Below are 25,162 nucleotides of genomic sequence, written 5' to 3' on the forward strand. Positions count from 1 at the left end.
ATTGGAGCCGGCCTTCCAGACGTGGCAGGGAGCAGCGCTTTCAGGCAATCTGGTTTCTCTGCTGGCTCGCACCCCGTTTCCTGCACGTTTGGCTTGGCAGCACCTCGTCCAGGCCTGTTTTGATCTTCACCTTGTGTTGGGGCTGTATTGGCCTGTTGGTGGATGAGGTGGCACGGGGTAGCCATTTCCTGCAGCCGCAGGGACACAAACAGAGCTTTGTGTCAGGCGGGCAGCAGGTGGAGTGGAAAGAGTTCAGGCCCTTCTGGTGCTCAGGGGAAACACTCTGGAGTTTGAAGACGTTAAAACACAAATAAAAACCGCTGCAAGTCGGCTACGCCTTGGGAACCCAGCCTTCCTCATGAGAAGATGGAATGGCTGGGTCTCAATTATGGCCATCCCCTCTGGGGTCCCAGGTAGGAAAGAGGCTGGCGGGATTAATATTCTGCAAAGGGGTTTAAATTTTAAAATCCCACTGGGGGCTAAATTCCCACTCTGCTTGGGGCAACAGATGCCAAGAGTGTCCTTGGCATCTGAGGCGGCAAAGATAGCTGCTTGGGGAGCCACTGCAAGGTCTGGAGGGTCCCCTCCTGTCCAGAGTGTGGTCCTTCCCCCAAACTAAGTAACTCATGGTGACCCCATGTGTGCCGAGAAGAACTGCTCCATAGCGTTTTCAGAGCTGAACTTTTGGAAGCAGATAACCAGGGCTTTCTTCCGAGGTCCCTCTCGGTGGACTTAAACCTCCAACCTTGCCAGTTAGTAGTCAAGTGCTTAACCCTTTGTGCCACCCAGGGACTCCAAACCAGCCCAGTTTCAGTAACAGATCCAAGAAGGAAGTTATGAGGGAAAACTTTACTTGTATTTTTGTACTCGACATATTTGGGGGGGTGGCCTGGGAACAGAGCATGACAGTGGGGCACTGGTCCATCTAGGGCTTGGGGTTGTTGATTTTACCTCCATAAACAGTCCAGAACAGTTTTGCAGTTCATCCTAGCTATCCTTTGCTTTTGTGCTCATTGTCTTGGTTTAGGTTTGCCTGAGAATCGAACCCCGAGACTTGGTGTAAGTAGCTTATTTGGGGATGGCTCCCGGAAGCACGCGAGGGCGTGCGATGTAAGACGAGAAGGGAGAAAAGCCAAAAAAGAGAGAGTGAATGAGCGGGTCATTGTGGAAAGCTGGGCTCAATCCCACTGCAGACTCTCTGAGAGAGGGTCGGGGCCCCTTCAGAAATGCCCCACCAAGGGATAGGAAGCTAAAGTGTTTTTCTTTGCCTATTTTCAATGTTTGTTACTTCCTTTCAAATCTTTTCTATTTCTTTATTTTTTGCGTTTAAAATCTACCTGCTTTTCATCTTCTATTTCTCTTAACCCTTTTATGGATGAATTATTATTATTTTTATCATTTTTGGTGATGTCATTTTTTTCACTAATGGAATGAATGCTACATCATTGTTTATTGGTAGTTGTTTATTATTTGAAAAAATGGGGTGCCAATTGCAAGCAGGACGTATCAGTCCCGTTTCATGAAACATATCACACACGTGGAACATATCAGTCTCGTGGTGCCTCACACTTACTGGTTATACTCAAGCCATCAAGTATCTTAGCTTTCCAAAAATACACACAAAATAACTAAATAAGCTTTGCATTCGCTGCACATGATTGTTACCAGTTTGATCTAGGGTGGGCTGTATGGGTACCACGTTCCAGGAAAGAAGCACGGGACATATCAGCCCCATGGCCCAGGAAGTGCATCCCAAATTGTTTTCACCCAAAAAATAACTCACTTACTTGAATATTTCCAAATGCCGACAGCCATACATTCTCAATGACCCAACGGAAATAGGAAACATACTTGCAAGCCTTATCTCGCTGTACAGAAGCCAAAAGACACAGAAGTTTCACACAATCATTCCTTCGGGAAGCATCCCTCATACACATGGCCCTCGACACTCAAATGGGGTGCAAACCAACCTCCTTGTCTTTTAGGCAGTTGTACCAGTACCCACCACGACACCAGAACATACTAAAATGGCTCAAATGCCTGCCAATAAACCTTCCAGGCGGACAAGGTAACACAGGCGTGGTCCGTGAAAAGCTAAAGGCACTTTATGTTGTGTTATTTGCTATTGTTTCTTCCCGTTGTTTTTTTTGTTTTTTTTTTTTTTTTTGGTCTTCATCTTTATTTATTTTTTTATTGTGCTTTAGGTGAAACTTTACAGAGCAAATTAGTTTTATGTTCAACACTTTAGACACAAATTGTTTCGTGACATAGGTTGCAGTTCCCTGGACGTGTCAACACTCTCCCCTCCCACACCCCAATTCCCGGTTTCCATTGTCCGTCATTCCTGTCCCTTTCTGCCTTCTCGTCATTGCTTTTGGGCAGGGGCTGCTCTTTTGGTCTAGTATACATGGCTGAATTAAGAAGCAGGCTCCTCACGTGGGTTATTGTTTCTTTTATAGAGCTGTCTAATCTTTGGCTGAAAGGTGCCCCTTGATAGTAGTTTCAGTTCTGAGTTAAAAGGGTGTCCAGGGGCCATAGTCGTGGGGGTTCTTCCAGTCTCTGTCTGACCAATAAGTCTGGTCTTTTTTGTGTGTGAGAATTTGAATTTTCTTTTACGTTTTTCTCGCGCTTTGTCTGGGACCCTCTACTGTGATCCCTGCCAGAGTGGTTTTTGATGGTAGCTGGGTACCATCTAGTTCTTCTAGGATCAGACCGGTGGAGGCTGCGGTACTTGTGGTCCATTTGTCCTTTGGACTAATATTTCCCTTGTGTCTTTGGTTTTCCTCATCCTCCTTTGCTCCGGAGGGGATGGAAGCAGTAGCTGTGTCTTAGATGGCTGCTTGCAAGCTTTCAAGACCCCACTTTGTTTTCATTTTTAAAATGAATTTTTTCCCTATTTCTAATTCTTGAGTTCTGTTACCTCATTTTTTCTTTTCATTTTCAAATTCTAATTTATGTTTTTTCTTTTGTGTCTTGTATTACTTTCCTAATGACTTTTGTTGTTGTTGTTAGGTGCCATCGAGTTGGCTCTAATTCACAGCAACCCTGTGTACAACAGAGCAAAACACTGCCCAGTCCTGTGTCATCCTCACAATTGTTATGTTTGAGCCCATTGTTGCAACCACCGTGTTGATCCATCTCGTTGAGGGTCTTCCTCTTTTTTGCTGACTCTCCACTTTACCAAGCATGACGTCCTTCTCCAGGGACTGATCCCTCCTGATTATTAAGGTCGACGCAGCTCTTCTCCCGTCGTCTTTTGAGTGCCTCCCAACCTGAGGGGCTCATTTTCTGGCATAGCTTCTGGCATCACAGCAACACGCAAGCCTCCATGGTACGGCAAACTGACAGATGTGTGGGGGAATGACTTTTAGCATGTTTTTTTCAACAGTAGTTTTTGGTTCTGGTCTATTTTGTGAGCATGTATTTCTGGTACGCTTTCATTGTCTATAGGAATATTATTATGCTCCTCATTCTCTTTTTTCTTACAATAATTTGGCATAGGATTTTTCCCTGATAATTTTCCATTGCTCATTTTTATATGAATTTAGTTTTCCTGAACTTATATAGGAAGGCTTGGTTCAGACAATTTATCTCACTTCACAGAGCAACTTCTTCTGCTCTTTCCAGGCAGTATTAAAAAATACAGTGCCTGTCTGAGCTTTCCGACTCTGTTCCCCCACTTTTTTCTGGCTTTTCTGTCTTTACCACCTCAATTATTCTAATATTCCACAGCTTTGATTCTGCTTCTAGTAGTTTCTTTCTAGTATACAACCCTGGACCACTGGAGATGTGTAGGCTGCTAAGTTTGAAATCTTTCTAGGGATTTTTTAGAGTCATTTCTGCAGGCAAGATGCCTCCACCTGACTGACAAAGAATAAAGGGTGACAATTGCTTCATTGTGTGTGTGTGACATTTCTCAAGTGAGAAATGAGGAGAAGACAGCTAACCCATAGCAGGGAGACAAGTTCAGCCAAGACATGAGGCTGGCTAATGTTTGACTTGACCCTTTACAGGAAATCAGGTGTCTCCAGGCTTTCTTTTGTGTGAATGCCTATTCTGAAGCCTGGACACACTGAACGTAAACTATTTAGGATTTTTCACTGGCATGGGGTGAAAGTGCGTTCTGACTGATAGTGGTGGTTATTAACTATGTTTGAGATCGTAGCTTAATTTGTTTATGAGGCAAATATTGGGTGAGTACCTGCTACGACCCAGGCCTTTTACAAAGGGCTGGGGCTATGCCAGTGAACAAGACAGATAGTGTCTGCTCAGGGAAATTCCAGTCCTCTTCTTCTGTCCCTAAAGTTGAAGCTTTATGCACCTCAATCCAATATTGCCAAGCTTTTTTTTTTTTTTTTGTAAAGTCACAATATTTGCTGTTGAGATCAATGACTTGTTGACAGTAGAATGTGTTCCTCACACATACAATAAAAACGAACAAAACAAAACATGGTACCTGTGTCTCCAGTTTCTGGGCTTATTTTTCTCCTTGGGGCCCAAACCAGATCTGGGTTTCTGAAGTTTATCAGTGAGTGGAGTCAGGATTTTATATTGCCGGGAACTCTCCCATTTGAAGCTCTTATCCTGAATTAGTATTATCTTCTGCTCTCAAGCAAATGTCTCTATGATCTCCAGTCCTGACTTTATCATGAAATGTGATAAGTGAGGCCAAAGGGTCACCTTTATTGTTCAAGAGAATTTTAAAACTTCACAGGAAAAACGTGTCATTATCTGATAACTCGTTGGGAGGAATTTACAGCTGCTGGGGAAGATCAGAGGGTCATCAAAGTTCAGCATCTTGGTTTCCCAACAATTAGGGAAGCAGAAGGCTCCAGAATCTGATTAGTTTATCAATTTGTGTTCTCTGGGTGGTTTGCATCCCCTGAGTCAATTTGATTCATCAAACATTTGTTCAGCTCCATCTCTGTGCCAGGCACCAAGCTGCATTCTACTCAGCCGAGGCCTGCCCAGGTTTTAAAAGCAGGGAGGAGAAAGAGGGGCTTTATTTATTGGTCACTGTCTTAGTCACTGGGTTTAATTTTCTTTCTTTTTTTGGTCTTAATTACCTAGGGCTGCCATAATAAATATACCACAAGTGGGTGGTTTTAAGAAACAGACATTTGTTTTCTCATAGTTCTGGAGGCTACAAATTGGAATCAAGGTCCCGGCCTTGTCAATTCCTTCTGTGGGTCTTGCTCCTGGTTTCTGGCAATCCTTGGTGTTTCTTTGCTTGTAGATGATCTGCACATGGCATCTGTCTTCTCCCAGCATGCATGTGTGTGTCTATTCTGCTCTTTTTGTAAGACATCTCTCAGAAGTGATTAGGTTTAGGACCTAATCTACTCTGGTATGACCTCATTAACATAACCCAAGAAAACCCTATTCCCAAACAAGGTCGTGTTTACAGGTGTAGTGGTCAGGACACATCCTCTTTGAGGGCACAATTCAGTCTATGGACCTGGAATAGGCTAGACCCTGTCACACACAGAGCTTCATTCAGCCCTCACAGCAACCCCAGGGAGGACCACAGATGAGGGAAGGAGGTTCAGGGGAGTTGTCCAAGGTCATCTGTGAAGACAGGACTCAGAACCAGGCGTGTCGGAGTCCACAGTCTCTACCTAGAAGAAACGTGGGCAGGGGGAGCAGAAGTCTCGTCAGAAATGAAAATCTCATAGCCGATAATCTGTCTCTGGCTTTGAGGCATCTGGGCAATATTTTTCAAATAATTTTTCTTTGTTGTGGTGAAAATATACACACCAAAACATTTGCCAATACAACAAAGCCCCCATTTACAATTCAGTGACATTATTACATTTTTATATTGTGCCGCTATTATCGCTACCCTTTTCAAAATATTCCACCACCATTGATATAAATTCAGTGTCATAGTTTTATATATATTTATGTATATATTTTTGATACTGGCACGTACCAGTACATATTGGTACATATATATACTGATGGAGACCCCGGTACATATATATACTGATGGAGACCCCGGGTGGTGCCAATGGTTAATATGCTTTGCTGCTAACTGAAAGACTGGAGGTTCGAGTCCCCTAGAAGCACCTTAAAAGAAAGGCCTAGTGAGCTACTTGTAAAAAGTCAGCCATTGAGAGCCCTATGGAGAAGAGTTTTACTCTAACACATACAGGGTTGCCATGAGTCAAGTCAACTTGACAGCAACTGTTAAAAATAATACAATCACGCATCACTTAACGTTCTGTGAAAAAGGATCTTATATGATTTGGACGTTGTGTGAACACCATCTTATATATTGTAGAAGGGATACTATAGTGTACCTGTGCTGATTAAATAGCAAGACACTGTACACATACCAAAAAACCAAAACCAAACCTGTTGCCATAAGGTTGACCTCTACTCATAGTAACCCTACAGGACACAGTAGAACTGTCCGTAGAGCTTCCAAGGAGCACCTGGTGGATTTGAACCCCTGAGCATTTGGTTAGCAGCCGTAGCTCTTAGCCACTATGCCACCAGTGTTTCCTGTACACGTACAGTACTGTATTTCACCTAATATATCTGGCAAGGTAATATAGGTAATATATATACTGTACCATTATACTCCTGGCAGCGCCAGACACCTCCTCCTGCTCGGATGCCTGAGTCCCTGCCCCAGATGCCTCCTGCTGGCCCAACCTCAGATGACCATCTGTCCTTCTCAGGCCTTCGGTCCCTGCAGGAGTTCTCACCTCGCACTGGGTTACCCAACTGACAGCTCTTAGCATCTGGGCATTTGGACCCACCTGCTCACCCAGAACCTGGGTTCCAGCTGTGACCTCTGACCCTGCCGTGGCACTGGGAGCTTCCTTCCACCCAGTATCCTGTGTGCCCTTGCAGAAGCCTGCTGCCCACGGCCGGGCCTGCTACTCACCACTAGGGACTGCTGAGATGCTCCACTTCGGTGCGGGTGTTGGGAGGTGTGCCGGACCCTGAGGAGCCCCTATGGCTACTCAAGAAGTGGTGTGAGTCACCCTTCCTGGCACCCCTGGCACAGGCTCAGCCAAGAGACAGGAGATACATGTGTTGCATGCAGGAAGCTGTCGCATTCGCTACTTCTGGTTACATTCACTTTGTCACTCAGTTCTATAGGTAGAAACTGTTGTATTGGTGTATGTTTTGCTGTGTCTATTCTCAACAGCAACAAAAATAAATAAATTATTTTAAAAGAAAAAAGAATGGCCACCCTGCAGCAGAAGCTTCTGAAAGGTCCTGGGTAGGTGCAGGTGGAGCTGGGTGGAGCCGGTGGAGGGACAAGTTCTTTTCTATCTTATTGTTTGGTGAATTTCTTGTACATTGTCTGCCTTCATGGGAGGTGCCAGAGTATAAATATTTACAGAAACATAAAATCAGACATCACCGACTGGATCATCTCTTGGGGCCCACGCTGCCTCCCTCTAGGCTGGGCCAGGAACATGTGTTTCTCTCCCTCATTTTTCCAGCCCCCATTTTCATTTTTCTGAAGGTGGCTGCATTTCAGATTCCACTAATATTACCTCAGCAGCCAGTAGGTGCCCAGAGTTTGCCTCTATTATCTCCCCAAATCCATACAGCAACCCTTCAGTGTTGTTGTTGTTAGGTGCCATTGAGTCGGTTCTGACTCCTAGCCACCCTATGAACAACAGAACGAAACACTGCCTGGTTCTGTGCCATCCTCACAATTATTGCTGTGCTCGAGCCCATTGTTGCAGCCACTGTGTCAATCCATCTCATGGAGGGTCTTCATCTTTTTCGCCGACCCTCTACTTTACCAAGCATGACGTCCTTCTCCAAGGACTGATCCCTTCTGATAACATGTCCAAAGTATGTGACATGTAGTCTTGCCATCCTTGCTTCTAAGGAGCATTCTGGCTGTACTTCTTCCAAGACAGATTTGTTCATTCTTTACCTTCAGTGTAGGTATTATCTATCCTGGATTACAGCTGAGGAACTGGAGATGGAGAGAGATGAATACCCATTGTATTCATTTCCTAAGGCTGCAAACAAAGGCCAGCAAACTAGGTGGCTTGAAACAGAAGTTCATTTGCTCATAGTTCTGGAGGCTACAAGCCCATAATTAAGGTGTGGGCAAGGCTGGCTCCTTCTGGATGCTCCAAGGGAGAATCTGTTCCTTGCCTCTCTTCCAGCTTCTGGTGGGTTCCCACAATCCTTGGCTTGTAGATGCATCATGCCAGTGTCTGCCTCCATCATTACATGGCTGTCTTCCCTCTGTGTCTGTCTGTGGCTCTGCTCCTATTTTATAAGGACATCAGTTATATTGGATTAGGCCCCACACTACTCAAGTACGACCTCATGTGAACTTAACTAAGTACCTCTGCAAAGATGCAATTTCCAAATAAAGTCACATTCACAGGTATTGGGAATAAGAACTTCAATCTATCTTTTTAGAAGACATGGTTCAATTCACAACACCTGTTAAGCAGGGAAGCCCAAATAGACAGGACCAGCCTAGAAGGCCCATGGCCTCTCCTCCCACATTGTTGTTAGGGGCTATCAAGTCCATTTCAACTTACAGTGAGTCCATGTGACAGAGTGGAACTGCCCTCTAGGGTTTTCTAGGCTATAATCTTTATGTGCAAAGATCGCCAGGTCTGGGTGGGTTTGAACCACCAAACTTTGGATTAACAGCTAAGAGCTTAAACTTTGTGCCACTGGGGATCTTTCCCCATATTCTCAGCCAAACCCCACCCAAGCCCATAAACCAGGGAGCTGAGCTTCTCAGGCCCAGGAGAAGCCTGTTCATTCTCAGTTTCCAGAAGGCTGAGTGAGATCCATTCTAATCCACCCAAGGGAAAGGTTTCCAATGTGTTTATCCAGTTGCCATGGGTCTGCTTCCTGCATCAGCAGCTCACTCTGTCAGACATGACAATTGAATAATATTCTTTATTTTTAGACCTGGGTCATGGAGTCTTTTCATTCTGCTGCCAGATTCACCCCCGCACTGGAACTCCAGGGAATTGGGCCTCCGAACTGCCTGGGAAATGAATGGCTTCAGCAGGAAGCAGGTTGGATGGTTTTCTGTCTGTGCTGAACACTGAGTTCTGCCGGGAGAAGACCCCTTCCCAGATGGGGGTTATATTTGCTTTGTGGCAGAACACAGGGACTGCACTGGTCTTGGCCAAGACCTGGGCACATTCGTGCCAGTGTGGCAAGGCTGGCACTGCGGGAGGGCAGGTGGGTGGGGTGGACTCACTATAGGTGGTGAGCAGGTGTCCAGATGGTCAGAGAGTACATGACAAAGATGACAGGGAGCAGGGTGCCATCCAAGCAGGGAGTGAGGATTTCAACAGAGAGTGATAGGGCCCCCCAAGATTGGGTTGCAGATAGTAAGTGGCAGGAGGAATGAATTCTCAGAGGTCTAGTGGAAGCAGGACTTAGAAGTGGAACCTTTGTGTTAGGAGACAGACACAAGTCGGCCAAGAACAAAGCCAGGCCCTAGGCTTACAGCAGCGTTTCTCAATCTCAACACCACTGACATTTACTGCTAGGTAGTTCTTTGCTGTGGGGGCTGTCCCATGCATTGTAGGATGGTTAGCAGCATCCCTGGCCTCCATCCACTAGATGCCAGTAGTGCTCCCTCCCCAAGTTGGAATGACATTTGTCCCGGGGTCTGGAGGAAGGTTGTCTCCCATTGAGAATAACTGGCTTTGAAGGGTCTGGAGACTGAGCACATTTTAGGCTTGGGAGGCAGACTCAGGTGCTGGAGAATAAAACAGGGATCTAATTATTGGAAAAAATGAAGACTCTTCGGCTTGCCCCATACTGGTTAGGGCCTTTGGTGGCAAGCAACAGAAGTCAATTCTGGCCAACATTACCAAAAGGAAATGTATTGGGAGCATATGGTAGAGAGAAGGAAAAGCACATAAAAAAAAATAAAAAAAATAAAAAAAACAGGAGGTTGAAGGATCTGGCTTAGAAATGGGCAGGAACCAAGGCAGCCTCAGTTTCCCCTTCTGTATAATGGGAACAATAGCAGTGCCTGCCTCACAAAGTTATTGTGAATATTGTTGTTAGGTGTCATCGAGTCAGTTCTGACTCATAATGACCTCACGCAAAACAGAACGATACGTTGCCCGGTCCTGCGCCATTTTCAGTCATTGCTATGTTTGAACCCATTGTTGCAGCCACTGTGTCACTCTATCTCACGTTGAGAGCCCTCTTCTTTTGTGCTGACCCTCTACTTTACCAAGCCTGATGCCCTTCTCCAGGAATCGGTCCCTTCTGATAACATGTCCAAAGCATGTGAGACAAAGTCTCACCATCCTCTCTTCTAAGGAGAACTGAGGCTGTACGCCTTCCAAGACAGATTTATTCCTTGTTCTTGCAGTCTGTGGTATATTCAATATTCTTTGCCAATACCACAATTCGAATGCAATTGTAAGTATTTAATGACTTAATATAGGTATTGGCATATGGTAAGTGGACTATAAAATCAGCCGTTATTACTATTGTTGTTGTTGTTTTATTTTTGTGACTTCCCTCTTCACATTCTGGCTGTTGCCTCTCTTTCTGCCTTCATGTCTTGTCTGCTCTCCCTACCCCATACTGCAGCCGTCTCAGGAGACCCAACTAAAGACAATCCCATGGAATTCGTTTCATGGTTCTGTTGGTATTGTCTTTGAAGTATTTCGATGGAGAATGGGCTTGGCACTTTGAAGGTCAAAACCCCAGCCAAACTCTTTGCCGTGGAGTCAATTCCGACATGTAGAGACCTTATAGGACAGGGTAGAACCACCCCCCGAGGGTTTCCGAGGAGAGGCTGGTGGATCCAGGCAAGCTCTTAACCACTGAGCCACCAGGGCTCCAGAAGAAGAAAAAAATCTAGGCAAAAGAATGCAGGTAATGGAGAGAACAGTTCGAAGTATTCCCTGCAAAACTGGCTGTTTGGGGAGCCACAAGGAGCAGTCAGCAGCATGGAGAAACCTTACATCCTCACCCCTCACCTCAGACAGTGGGGGCCCATGCACTCCAAGGTCTTTTGAAGGCAAAGAGGTGAGATTTTTAACGTCAAAGCCATCAGAAGTGGCAGAAGACTGTGGACGGGTCCCTGGCACTTTTCATCTCCTTGGAAGCTCTGTGAGTGAGGGCAAAATGAAAGGCTTCTCTTTAGGGCAGGAACGTGGGAAGCCAGGCTTGGAATGAGGGAGCAATCTCAGCCGGCTTTGCTCAGGAAAGTATGGGACTTATAGCCAGGTGTGGTGTTTGCTTTAAGCTAGCTTCATATTGAATCTGGACTTGAAATTGTTATGCAAAGAGCAGTCACTGTAGGTGATTAAATATTTATGCTCTTCTTTAACAACAATTTCCATTTTAGCAGACTTCGTCCATCCCCTGACACATCTCACCTCTGCCTGCAGCAGGACCAGCCTCAGGTAAGCCCAGAACAACTTATCACTGGTCACCAGGGGAAGCTTCTAGAATGTCAGGCCAAGGGCAGAGCTGTGTGCAGCCAAGCCTTCCCACGGTGGCAGCGTTGGTGACTGGTTGAGAGCTTGGTATTTGACTATATCACAACACTTGGGTTCAGGTTCTGGCTCCACCTCAAACCAACAAACTTAATTTCTCTGAGCCTCATTTCCTCATCTGTAAAGTGGGCATGAGACTCTCTACCCTGTGGGGTTGCTGTGAAGCGGAAATGAAATAATAATAGTTCATGGTTCCCAAATGTTATCATGAACAGGAATCAAGGGAGAGATGGTTAAAATGCAGGTTCCCAGACTCCTCTTCAGATTTTTTCTGATTATGCGAAGCTAAGTTGGGGCTCTGGGACATTCCTACAAGCTTCTCGGTGATTCTTGTCCAGGTGTGTCAGTAAGAAACACCGATGTCTGTAAAGCATTAGTTCTGATCCTGGCGCATAGTACGTCCCCAGGACATGTCAGTGGTAGTTGCTGTAGTTGTTATTTCTGTCTCAGTTGTCCGTTACAACAATGATGGTGTGTGGCCAACTATCCCAAAATCTAGTGCCTGAACAAGTCTCTTCACCTCTCAGAGCCCTGGGTTCCTTGCCATTAACAATAGTTACAATAACTCCCATCTCTCTAAGGCTGTTGTACCGGGCGAGAAGGAATCAAGAGAACCTCTGCACGGCTTGGCATGTACTAGGTGTTCAAAGGCATGTGTTTCTCTGCTTCTCGCTTCCCTTCCTAGAAAGTAGAGCTTATGTCTTTGTACCTCTTGAGCCTGGCACCCAGAAAAATGCTTTGCATGAAGGGAAACTCAATAAACTGTCACTGAATGATTGGGAGGGAGGAGGCTATTTTCTAAAACTGAACATAATTTTCAGAGCCTATGACACTCTCCTCTGGCGAACTGTGAGGAATTATGTCTCATACCTCCTTATATAGCCCTGGGCCTGTTGCAGGGACTGAGCCATGGAAATGCCTTACTAAATGTTAATTGGATAAATGGAAGGCTGAAGGGGTGGGTGGATGGATGGATGGATGGATGGGAGGGAGGGAGGGAGGGAGGGAGGGAGGGAGGGAGGGAGGGAGGGAGGGAGGGAGGGAGGGAGGGAGGGAGGGAGGGAGGGAGGGAGGAAGGGAGGAAGGGAGGAAGGAAGGAAGGAAGGAAGGAAGGAAGGAAGGAAGGAAGGAAGGAAGGAAGGAAGGAAGGAAGGAAGGAAGGAAGGATGCGTGGATGCGTGGATGCGTGGATGCGTGGATGCGTGGATGGGTGAATGGGTGAATGGATGGGTGGATGCACCCAGAAAATCTTCTGTCCCCTCTAGATTCTTGTCTTCATGGCCAAGACAATAAAAAAACTCTTTCCCAACCCCATCCATCCCTAGAGCTGCCATTTTTTCCCTCCTCAATCAGCATGATGATGCTTCCCACCCAGTTTGGTGGGTGAGAGCTTATTCTCTTTCTGACTCTCCCTTGGAACCAGTTATGAGGAAATAAGTATGCCACTTAATCCCCAGCGATGTCAATCAAGGAACATTAAACAAAGAGATTAGTGCTGCTTTTATTTGTTGGTACGTGGAAAGCATGAAATCTTTAACGCACGGTAATGCACAACAGATGGGAAAGATACTGCCTTTCAGAGCCTCTCCATGTCTCCCACCTTCCACTGACAGCCGAAACCAGGCAGCCCTTTAGGACAATTTATGGGTTGGATGGCCACTATGGGACTGCTGACACAGAGGCCACAGGTACCTGGCCCAGTCCTAATAACGCCTGCAGGATTATTCACTGAAGAGGATCATGTTTCAGTCCTTAGGAACTCTGGAAATGCCATAGTGGAGCTAAATGCAACTTTGGGATCAAGTCTTCCCTGGCTTTATGCGTTTGTCATTATTGCGCAGTTGTCGTTGAGTTGACCCTGACTCATGGCGATCACGTGTGTGTCAGAGTAGGACTGTGTTCCATAGGGTTTCCAGTGGCTGATTTGGGGGACATAGATTGCCAGGCCTTTCTTTTGAGGCACCCCTGAGTGGACTTGGACCTCCAGCCTTTCACTTAGCAGCCAGACACGTAAACTGCTTGCGTCACCCAGGGACTCCAGCAGCCAGCAATTGTTGGAGCTCCTGGGCTTGTATATTCATCTGGCTCAGGGGTTGTCCTCAGATGGTGTCTGTATTCCCCCTGGGTCTATGTATGAGTCTCAGTGTCTACACACTGCTCTTTATACAACACAGAAGTGATTAAGTTTAGGATCCATTCTAGCTGGTATGACCTCAACTGACTGATGAGTTACAGTGCATTAGATCGCCTTATGAAAGGTGATTACATTGCATTAGATTAGATTATGTCTACCGGTAGCTCTCAACCACTTCTCCACCAGGGCTCCCCGCAAAGAGTACAGCCTTGGAAACACACTGGGGCAGTTCTACTCTGTCTCGTAGGGTCACTATGAGTTGGAATCGACTCGATGGCAATGGGTTCGGTTTGTTGTTTGGTTTACTGGTATAGGGGTTAGGATCCAAACGCATATTTTGGGGGGGCACAATTTAATCCATAATACTGAGTAACCCAAAGTATACATCCCCAATGGCAACAATTGGATGGTGCCCTCAACTTTCCTTCACAATATTTTTGTACTTGGTTTGCTCTATTTGTATTTTTTGTCTGGGTTCTGTAGGCATGTGAGTTCAGGGGCCCAGATTGAGAGCGAGCTCCTCACTTTTATAGATAAAGAAACTGAAGCTAAAGGAAAGTTGGCAAATATGCCCCTCCCCACTGCCACCATGGTAGACATCACCAAGATGTTGTGGAGCTCTTTCCTTGATCACAACCTCAGAGTCCTTCTTAACACCATGCTCTCAGCAGCCATTCAGGTCACCTATTAGGTACTTCTGGGCTAAGCAATTTAAAATTGCCCATATCTTCTTGCCTAAAGTCAGGAAAGGCATACATCAGGGTTGTATCTTTTTATCACACCCATTCAATCTGTATGCGGAGCAAATAATCCCAGAAGCTGTACTGTATGAAGAATGGGGCATCAAGATTGAAGGAAGACCCATTAACAACCTGTGTTATACAGATGACACAACCTTGCTAACTGAAAGTGAAGAGAACGTGAAGCACTTACTGCTGAAGATCAAAGACCACAGCCTTCAGGGTGGATTATACCTCAACATAAAGAAAACAAAAATCCTCACAAGTGGACCAATAAGCAACATCTTGATAAATGGAGAAAAGATTAAAGTTGTCAAGGATTTCACTTTACTTGGATCCACAACAAACACCCGTGGAAGCAGCAGTCAAGAAATCAAAGACACATTGCATTGGGAAAATCTGCTGCAAAAGACCTCTTTAAAGCATTGAAAAGCAAAGCTGTCACCTTGAAGACTAAGGTGCACCTGACCCAAGCCACGGTGTTTTCAATTGCCTCATATGCAGGCGAAAGCTGGACAATGAATAAGGAAGATCGAAGAAGAATTGACGCCTTTGAATTGTGGTGTTGGCGGAGAAAATTGAATATACCACGGACTGCCAAAAGAACAAATAAATCGTCTTGAGAGAAGTACAGCCAGGATGCTCCTTAGAAGCAAGGATGGAGAGACTACATCTCATATGCTTTGGACATGCTCTCAGGAGGGACCAGTCCCTGGAAAAAGATATCATGCCTGGTAAAGTAGAGGGTCAGTGAAAAAGAGGAAGACCCTCAACAAGATGGACTGACACAGTGGCTGCAACAACGGGCTCAAGCATAACAATGATTGTGAGGAGGGGGCAGGACCGGGCAGTGTTCTGTTGTACATAGAGTCACTGTGAGTTGGAACAACTCGATGGCACCTAACAACAACAACAACCCTGCTCTGTTAATCTAAAGGCCTTGCTCTGTTAATCTAAAGGCCTTGCTCTGTTTTCTGTGTCGTAGTCTTCGGATTGCAGGTTAAGGAGATACCAACAGGCTACTTGCTATGTTGTGCTCTTGCACGTTCTTGATCTCGCAGGAGGCAGTGTGGCAAAGGGGTAAGGCTGGAGGACTACTGGGCTGGCTGTGGCCTTGAGGATGTCTTTCTGCTGCTCTCAGCCTTGTTTTCCTCTTCAGTAGAATACCCCGTTGCCATCTAGTCGGTTCTAACTTATAGCGACCTTGTAGGGCAGAGTAGAAGTGCCCTGTGGTGTTTCCAAGGAATGCCCAGTGGACCTGAACTGCTGACCTCTTGGTTAGTAGCTATAGCTCTTAACCACCTCACCACCAGGGTTTCCTTCAGTAGAATAGACACAATAATACCTTTAATGTCTATTATAAGAATCGAATGAAATAATGTGGGAGGAATTACCTAGCAAGCTGTGAGTGTTGTGTTGTCATTTTATTAAGCCTGGTGTGAACTACCCGTTAAGCAAAGGGCTCACTCTCTGACGTCCCCGACATAAATTAGGGTTTTGATACCCATTAACCCATAGTTTGTGGGAGGTGCCTCAGCACCACAGACTATACATTTTTGTTTGGCTTTCCAGGCCTTTGGTGGGGGTCGAACATGTCTTTCAGCAAAAGCATGACTGTAAGAAGAGATTTCTTCAATGAAGTGCAATCTCTCTCTTTTTAGCCCCTTCCCCGGCCCTAAAAGGCTTGCTTCACCTTGGTTGTCCTAGCCCCCACCTTCTCCTCACTGCCCACAAAAACACCCATTAGCCCACACAACAATGCTTTTCTCTCTAAGCTCAGTAACCAAAGGAAGCTGAAAATGATACCTCCCTGTCGCCCTTGCTGTCAGGCTCTAGACGTGACCCAGGTTTTGCCCACCCAGACTGTCCTGGATCCTCGGCATGGAGGCAAAGGACGTGAGGAGACAGCCTGACTGGGGCATCTGTTTTGTCGCTGTGGGTGGCAGTGGAAGTGGCGTTATTATTCAGGAAGAGTGAGAAACTTGCCCCAGGTCAAATGCCCTATAGATGGGGCTATTGTCGTGTGCTGTCCCGTTGATTCCAACTCATAGTGACCCTACACGACAGAGTAGACCTGCCCCATAGGACTCTCAAGTCAGCAGCCAAAAGTAGACTATGGTTTCATGGGGATGTTTCAAAGCAGATGTCACCTTGGTGTAACATTTGCAAAACGCAGGGTAATTAGTATCATTTTGCCTATAGGACCATTTTCCGCATTCTCTGCCCATACCTTCAAAAGTTCAGGGGGCCCAAACTTTTCCTGCCCTCTCGTGAGACATTGGCAGAGGCCACAGTGAAGACCAAGTTGGATCTGGGAGCCGGGACCAGGCTGCATGCCAGAATGCAATTGCAACGTCCCACCAGCAGGGGGTGCCTGGGTTGGCAGCTCCTCTGTGTGGCGGCAGCAGCTTCCTCCATCAAGGCTGGGAGCTGTCCATGGAGTCTCAGAGTAGAGTCTACTCCTTCCAGCTCTCCCAACTATTACGTCAGAATAAATCCCTCTCACCATAAAGCAGCTGGAGTCCATAATTGAGCCCTGACCAGTTCTGGAATCTGCCCTCAACAAGTATCTGCAGGACATTGCAAGCCGTAGGGGACACCCCAGATCCCTAACAGTAGTTACAGAGCAGGGAGCAGCCAGTACTTTGGGATCAAACTAAGCATCCTAGAGAACGCCAAGCTCTGATGGCTAAAGGGAGACGTTTCTTCAGAGTCTGATGTGTGCGAGGCAGCTGGGATGGGGACTGAATACCCGGTTCCCAGTCATTGAGTGTTTACTACATGCCAAGCACTGTGCAAGCCCTCTACATGTATTAACTCATCTGGTTTTCAAAACCATGGTCCTTTGCTAAAGGCGTTATTACTCAGGAAGAGTGAGGAACTTGCCCAAGGTCAAATGCCTTATAGACGGGGTGGTTGTCAAGTTAATTCAAACTTACAGTGTTTTTTATATGACAGAGCGGAATGCCCCATAGGGTTTCCTAGGCTGTAGTATTTGTGGGAGCAGATCGCCAGGATGAGTTTAAACCACCAACTTTCCGGTTGGCAGCCAAGGGCTTAGCCACTGTGCCACCAGGGCTCCTTATAGACGGGGTTGCTGGGAGCTAGATGCCAATCAGACTGACTCCGAGTCTGTCCGATTCATTCCCATTTTTAAGGAAGCAAGTCAAGGGCAAAAGACAACTCTTACGTTTTTCCAAGACCATAAAAAAAACAACATATTTTTTAAAAATAAAATTTTCATTAGAAATAATTTCAGAAAAGTTACAAAAATAGCACAGATTTTCCATATACCTTCACGCAGTCTCCTCAAATGCTAATGTCTTGCATAACCATGAGACATTCGTCAAAGCCAAGAACTGCACCCCGGGACAATAGCACTAACCCCGCTACAGACTTTTTTCACTGGGTTTTCCACCCCTGTCCTTTCACCATTTCAGGATGCAATCCAAGACACCATGTTACATTTAGTACATGTATACATACATAATTTTTTTTTGTATCTTACTTTCTCTTTTTGACATCCCATCACCTCATTCCAAAGCAAAAGGGCTTCAATTATTTGCACATGGCTCAAGGACGGGAAACACATTTGCGACACGAGACAGGCTGTGTCGTGGGACAATTTGGAACAATTTCCCTTGATGTCCATTGGTGGAGGAGTCTCCCATGATATGTTGGCAGAAGGCCACGGTGAAGACCAGGTTTCATCTGGGAGCAGGGACCAGGATGCATGCCAGAGCGCAATTGCAAGGTGGCACCCCAGCAATGGAAACCCCCCAGCCTGGCGGGGTCACTCCCCTTGAACATAATCAAGGGAAGCAGGGTGGAGAAAGGGCATGGCGGGAGCCAGGGAAGCCAGCACAGGCGAGGCGGTGTCAGAGAAGGCCGACAAGGCCACGCAGCTGAATAACAAGCTCGCCCAGGGGTTTTCAGAAGATGATGAATCTCTCCAATTAAAAGTGTCACTGTTGGGTTTGGAAGCCAAGGATGAAAACAGAGCTATGATAATTACTTCCATAGGATTCCTGCTTGTGAAAAACTACACGGTCATAAAAGGGGATTAATCGCCCAGCCAAGGAAGAAGAGCGAGAGGGAGCTACGTAAAGGCCTAGAAACCAGTGTCTGCTTAATTTCACTTTCACAGTAAGCTGGTTCCCCAAAAGGTGCTAAATTAAAATGAGGGCGGCTGAGTCTGACTTTCCCACAGAAACAGCGTCTTAACGCTGAGGTTCCTGACCCAGAGTTTGATGCCTCTTTTGTAGAAATAAACATGCACACCATGTTTAGTTAATATAAACGAGACATGACAGACCTTTACATTACAGGGATTAAGGCCTTTTAGAATTGGTTAAGCCGGGAAACACCATAACCAATTCTGTGCACGCCCAAATGGTAGAATATCCCAGCGGGCAAAGCTCTGTCTTCATTTACAGGATTTGCTCTATTTGAGGGGGGACAACTAATGCAAAGGCGAGGGGACCCCTTATCCAGGGCCCAGAATTTGCAAGGGTTTTTTTTTTTTTTTTTTTAGGACATTTAACACTACTCTAAGACTTCAACCAGAGTCCCTGGCTGGTGCAAACGGTTACTGCACTAGGCTGCTAACCGTAAGGTTGGAGGTTCGAGTCCACCCAGAGGTGCCTCAGAAGAAAGGGTTGGCGATCTACTTCTGAAAGCAGCCACTGAAAACCCTATGGAGCACGGTTCTCCTCGGACACACGCGGCGTCGCCACGAGTCAGAGTCAACTTGACACCAACTGCTCTTAACACTTTAACCAGTGGATCCTATTCGGGGGTGTTCGTATTGTCCTGAGCTCAGCTCCGTGTAAATGGGACACTAATTCTGCCTGGAAGCCATATTTTAAAACAAGGCAGCCTGACCACACGTCATCTTTCTTCTCGCACCTCTTCAGACAAGCCCTGGATTGTGAGGATGGTGCAGGACCAGGCAGTGTTTCCTTCTGTCGTACATAGGGTCGCTACGAGTCGGAACCGACTCAAGGGCACCTAACAACCTAACAACAACAACATCCAGAAATGCCTGGTGCACTCACTCTCTTCCTTTGTGAATTCCTTGTAGCCGATGTAGGACTTGCCGCAGGCTGACAGCGCAAAGTCACTCTGCCATCCGAGGCCGGCAGCTGTACAAGCTGGAGCGCCAGCGGCTCCACCTTTCCGCCTGCGGTTAAACATGGAGAGCACGGGCCACTCCTGTTAGAACAGGCTCCTCGTCCTTCGCTATTCCTCTGCAATGCTGCTGCACCAAATCGGAAACCTGGAGACCGATTTGAACCTTGTTCAACTCCAGGGCTTGCGCTGCTGAACTGGTTTCCAGAATCTAGAAGGTTCTAAGTCATTTCTTGTTATTCACAGTTCTGGACACCGCTCGGTTTGTTTAACACAGCAACTAAAGCTTTTTCTTTTCCTTAAACCCGCCACTGAGGAGCGAGGCCTGGTAACTGCATTGCTTCTCCCCCAAGGGGCCCTTCTCTCTCCTCCCAGAAGGTGAGAAAGGCTTCTTCAGAGAACAGATAATGCGGAAAAAGCCTTGGGAAAGCATCACAGGCCTGATTAAGATAACGGCAGATTTAAAACAACTCTCATTTGGGGGAATAAATTATGTAAGAGGCAAAGCCTTTGCGTTTTGAATCTTTGTAATGGAAGTGCTCTAAACTGAAGCCTGTGCCCCCTACTTTCTTAAGCAGAAGATCATGGATGTAAACTACTCTTTTCTTGGCAAGCCAGGGCCCTCGGGAGGAAAATTCCTACAAGTGTGCTGAGTCCTGGGTTCTCTTCGTGGTTTCCTGGACCTCCGCACACACAGGAAAATAATAGCTTCCACTTCTCCTGCATCTAAGAACGGCCTCCCCTGATCGTTTGCAGCTTCCAGTCCACTGTGGGCTGGAAAACCAGATCCCCAAACCTAAGAACTGTTTGTTAAACAAACTGTCACTGTAGGGCTTGGATGGAGGAGCTGAGAGTTAAGCGGTTGGAAAGGTCTAGTTTTACTTCCTTGGTGCCTCTGTCTATCTGAGGATCCCATCCCTGGGTGATACAAATGGTTCAGGAGCTTAGCTGCGGATGGAAAGGTTGGAGGTTCGAGTCTACCCACAGGTGCTTCAGAAGAATGGTCTGGAGATCCAGTTTGGAAAAAGCAGCCATTGAAAACCCTATGGAGCATGGTGCAATTCCGACACACATGGGGTTGTGTGAGTGGGAATGGACATCACGGCAGCTCATCGCTTAGAGTGTGTTTCCAAATCCACCCTGCCTGCCCCACCCCTGAGAGTGTGGCTGGTGAGGTCAGGGAGACGCTGGGGGTGGTGACGAAGATGCTTCCCAGGGGATGCTGAAGTTCACCATGGACTGAGAAACCCTACTCAAGGGGGTGACTCTCACCCTGAGTTCAGCTCTGCATAAATGGGGCACTAATTCTGCCTGGAAGTCATATTTTAAAACAAGACAGCCTGGCCACATGTCATCTTTCTCCTCTGACTTCTTCAGACAAGCCTTTTACTTCATAAGAAGAAATTTTCAAAACACACCATGCTTCATAGACTAAAACATACATATTTTATTTCCAAACATAAAGGAAATAAGTTAAAAAAAAAAAAAAAACGACAACAAAAACGTCACACACCATCGTTTAGAACACTGCTCCTTCTAACGTGGACAGCAGGAAGAAGACGAAAACATCTGCGTAACTTTAAAATACAGCACTGAGAGGAAAGCGGAGGCACCCTGGGTTCCCAGCGACAGAGCAAGGGGGCAGCCAAGTCCCCCAGCCGGCTTTGGACTTGATATGAACCGAGATAACACTCAGAGAGTTGTCTGGCTCCCATACTGCTTTGCCTTCCCAGAAAGCTTAATTTATTGCAAATGCATGTTTTACCATCACAAACAATGCGACCAGAGTGGATATGGTCCCCTGTGCACACTGTTTACATAATAGAAGGTTTTCAATGATGAAGCTGATTTGCTCTCGATGCAAAAAACCACTTAAGCAGCATCTACACATGCGTGCGCGTGCACGTGTGTGCGTGCGCGTGCACGTGTGTGCGTGCGCGTGCACGTGTGTGCGTGCACACACACGATACCACAACCTGGTCACAGTGGTGAACCAGACCACTCCACCCAGGTAAGCAGCTGGCAGTACAGGTTAGCAGTCTGCGGGTAACCAGGCAAGCTTGCTCAGGTGAGCCTGGCCGTAGGGTGGCGCGTGTGCAGGAATGCGGCTGAGCCTCCAGGTGGACTCTGAGGAGGCTGGTCCTACAGCTGAAGGGTGATGAGAGGGGAAGGGAATCAAGAGCCCCACTCTTGGGGAAACACCAACAGTTTTCAACAAGCCGAGCAGTGCCATTCAGAAGCCGCTGCATTCACGGGTAACAGTCCACTTCCACGCTCTTCCAAGTGAGCAGAACTAACAGAGCCATCAGGGTGGGTGCTTTGCAATGAGAAGGTTGGGCTTTGGGACTTGAAATTCGGGAAAAGTACTTACTCCTCCCAACTTGCCATTTTTCCCACTTCTAACACAGACACCCACACAGACACACCTACACACTACACACATACACATACCACACCACACAGACACCCACACAGATACATCCACACACCACAGCCACCCATACCATACGACACACCACACACCACACAGATACACCTACACACTACACATATACACATACCACACCACACAGACACCCACACAGACACACCCACACGCTACACACATACACATACCACACCACAGATACCCACACAGACACACAGACACACTACACATACACATGCCACACACCGCAGACACCCATACAGACACACCCACACACTACACACATACCACACCCACACACACCACAAACACCCACACACTACACACACACACACCCCCTCCCCCCACACACAGAGAAACACACAAAGGCACACACACAGATACACATACTGCACACTCAGAGAGACACACACCGGCAACCCCCCCCCCCCACACACACAGTGAGAGAGAAACGAGCAAACTTAGGATGCAAAGAACTAAGTCCTCCTTCACAAGCAGGAATTAGCTGCCTCTGCTTGCTACCCTGAGAAAAAGAGAGGCACCATTTCTATTCCAGTCACAGAAATTTCCAGAAACTGGAGTCTAAGGGTTCAGTTGGCGAAGCTTCCTTCCTGGGTGGAGAACAGCAGAGGGTTCCCATAAGAGGCTACCTGCTGGGCCTCAGGGAAACACTCCTGGCTCCAGTGTGGTCTTCCCCAGGTCCACAGAGCCGGGGCCCCGTGTTGCTCTGAAGCCCAGGCTGGACACGAGGTCACCCGGCTGTGCTTCAGGATGGAGATGTGGGTGTAGGACACACACACACACACACACACACACACAGCATTCGCACGCACATACAACCTCCACTGTCCGCTTCCTCCTCCTCAATAAAACTTCGAGAACAAGCACAGCCGGGGCCTCTACAGAGAAAACGCTTCTTTCTTCTTGAGTAGGAGAACTGGACCTGCTTTACAGGCAGCAACCTCACAAAGCCAGACTCTGTCGTCTGTTCTTCCGGGGGGAAGTGGACAGACGGCCAGCGACTGCCTGTACCCCTGACACTTCGTCTTTGCTCTTGCCAGCTCCTGATGGTGGTGGGAGTTGAAGAAGCCCCCAGCAGGAGTAGACATGGGAAGAAAACCCTGCTGTCCCTGCCCTGGAAGGCCAACCCCTCTAACTAGCTAACCAGCTGCAAAGTAGCAGCAGCCCGGCCCCCAAAGGACAGAAAAGCAACTGAGGCTGGAGGACAGCTCCACGGAGCAGCAGGGAGGACACGGGCTGGAGCCAATCATGCCTGGATTCAGGTCTGAAAGGACCGCTCTCCGCCTGCTGGTTGCCTTCAGTCAAACTGCTAAGCTTCTCTGTGTACCAGCTTCTGGTTCTATAGCCCAGGCTTTTGGAAGGAGCGAGGGCTGTATTGCAGACCCCCATTTCTCATCCCGCTTGAGGGCTGCAGGCCTGTGTCCCCTCACCCCGACAGAGCAGCCGGGAGCGGGCTGGCCTGGTGTCCCTGTGAGCTGAGCACAGAAGTCAGCACTCCAGAGCGGAAGCCCGGGATCCTTTAGGGAGCTGATTCCACCCGTCGTAAGTGCTGTCCCATCTGACATGGTGCTTGGGTACCAACCTGTGAGCAGCTATGATATTACCATGACAACCGAAAGGCAGGCACTGGGGACGCAGAATCTGCTGGCTGTTCCTCAAAGCGCCGGGTGCCCCGCTGTAAGCTTTCTTTCAGACCATGACTTTTTGGGGTTTTGTTTGTTTCTTTCTTTCTTTTTAAAAATGAATTTCCCCTTCTCCGTCCCTTGGCAGACAGGAGTTTCTCCTGTACGTTGAAACCGAAGGAGAAAGGAGGGCTGGTTTGCAGTCCTCTGATTGTGGCCCTGTGCTGAGGAGCCCGTTGGTGTCACAGCCCAAGCAGCTCCTTTTGGGGCAGAGGTGGAACAAGCCCCTCCCAGATGCTCCCCCCGAGCTGCCCGTGCTCACAGGGGTGAAGTGGGGCGCAAGGGGCCATGTCAGGGCAGCAGGACTGCATGTCTGAGGACCAAGGGACACAGACCCCAGGGCTAAGTGATGTGCCCTCAGGACCTAGGCCTTCAGGGTGAGGCTGTCACCTGGATGTGGGCAAAGGACAGGCAAGCACCTTCTTCCACTTGGAGCGAGGCCTCTGCAGGGCAGAGAAGTGCTGTTTGTCACATGCCCCTGAGGGCCAGGCCCTGCGCTGGGGAGAGCCGCCATTTTGTCCTATCATCAAGCCCAGGCAGCAGGTGGGAACGCTGTGCCCAGCGTGATAGGACCTGGACTCAAATCCAGTGGGCTGGACTGGGCAAAGCCTGGGCTACTTCAGAGACCTGTGAAAGGTCCATTTGCCTGACAACCAAGGTCCGAGTCGGAATGACCTTACATTATGCTGGCACATCAGCAAGATTCTAACCTGTGACCAGTCTCATCCCCCAGCTGACAGGTGGGCAGAATTACAGGCCTGCCATGTCCTTGTTCCCAGGCTGCAAGGTGTCCCCAGCCTCCTTCCCCAGAGCTGCCCAGGGGCAAGCACCCTCAGATACCCTGGTCCCTGCTAGGACCTCTGCCCACCGCTCAGAGAAAACACATTCTCCAGGACCCACTCCCTCTGCATCCAGGAGGGGTGGTGGGTGTCGGGAAACACTCCCCTCTGGTTTTTTAATGCAACTCAAGAAAGCACAGCTGAAGCCCCCACCTTGTGCTGGGTGCTGGGGACAGTGACAGCACTCAGGCCCCTCACAGTAGGGTGGAATGGAGTTCCCCTCCCAAGTGGCAGGAAGTCTCACTTCCCTGAGTGGTGTGAAAATGACCATAGACAACGCTTGTGACTAGGCTACTGGCGGTGGCTCCTCTCAGAGCAGAGGCCTAGCTCCGTAGGGGGACTGACAGGGATGGTGCAGGCTTGGGCCCCATCCCAGCCGAGCACTGGCAGAGAGCTTCTTGCTCGTGGAAGCCTGTCCCCAGAGGCGACAGGCACTCAATCCTAAACAAGGGCTTTACCCATTGCCGGCGAGTTGATTCCAACTCATAGTGACCCTACAGGAGAGAGTAAAACTGCCCCATAAGGTTTCCAAGAAGCAGCTGGTAGATTCGAACTGCCGACCTACGGTTAGCAGCCGAGCTCTTAACCACTGCATCACCAGGACTTTGGGGGTCAGACAAGCCTGATTCAAATCCCACTTCTGCCACAGGCCAGTTTCTTACGATCTTTAAGCCTCGGTTTTCTCATCTCAAAAATGGGGGT

At 47.8% G+C, this 25,162-nt stretch overlaps 1 long non-coding RNA gene across 1 annotated transcript in view; it reads left to right on the forward strand.

Annotated features, from left to right (window-relative positions):
• Positions 1–20,907, forward strand: part of LOC126084173 (uncharacterized) — a 32,468-nt gene extending 11,561 nt beyond the window's left edge. The window contains exons 2-4 of the long non-coding RNA XR_007518968.1: positions 8,915–9,026; positions 11,339–11,393; positions 18,895–20,907. This is a non-coding gene — a long non-coding RNA (uncharacterized LOC126084173). The remainder of the gene's footprint in view (positions 1–8,914; positions 9,027–11,338; positions 11,394–18,894) is intronic.
• Positions 20,908–25,162: the final 4,255 nt, after the last annotated feature.

Source organism: Elephas maximus, chromosome 10 (genome assembly GCF_024166365.1).
Source record: "Elephas maximus indicus isolate mEleMax1 chromosome 10, mEleMax1 primary haplotype, whole genome shotgun sequence".
NCBI lineage: Eukaryota > Metazoa > Chordata > Mammalia > Proboscidea > Elephantidae > Elephas > Elephas maximus.